Source organism: Glossina fuscipes, unplaced genomic scaffold (assembly GCF_014805625.2).
Source record: "Glossina fuscipes isolate IAEA_lab_2018 unplaced genomic scaffold, Yale_Gfus_2 26, whole genome shotgun sequence".
Taxonomy (NCBI): Eukaryota; Metazoa; Arthropoda; class Insecta; order Diptera; family Glossinidae; genus Glossina; species Glossina fuscipes.
The window spans coordinates 1,516,436-1,516,836 of NW_023998421.1; the positions used below are offsets into that span (position 1 = coordinate 1,516,436).

At 39.2% G+C, this 401-nt stretch overlaps 1 protein-coding gene across 1 annotated transcript in view; it reads left to right on the forward strand.

Annotated features, from left to right (window-relative positions):
* Positions 1 to 401, forward strand: part of LOC119635248 (putative uncharacterized protein DDB_G0282133) — a 39,299-nt gene that overhangs the window by 27,208 nt on the left and 11,690 nt on the right. The gene's annotated exons all lie outside the window — the stretch shown is intronic.

Sequence of the window (401 nt, forward strand, 5' to 3'; positions counted from 1 at the left end):
CGCTATGCTGCTTTAAAAGATTTAGACGAACAGCTAAGAGAAAGCAAAGCGATAGCTGCACAAGCAATCTCTACAGTAACTTCAAATGTCGTTGAAAGCGGCTTTGGTAATCGTAAGTTATCTCATATTATATTTGATTAGTTTCGACTATTTTTGATTATTTTCACATTTTTACAAAATTGCTTTTAGCCTCCAATAATAATCAAGTGAATCCTTTTGCTACACAATTACCGCAAGAGCATCAGCAATCGCAGCCAGCCAATCCATTTCGAAATGCCACCCACAGTGCCGCCCAACTCTTCGGTCAGATGACATTAATACCGGCTTTAGCAACCGCCAACGGTCAAAAAGCTCAGGCCAATGCAAGTTTCTTTAATTATACGTCAAACGGTTTTAATGCA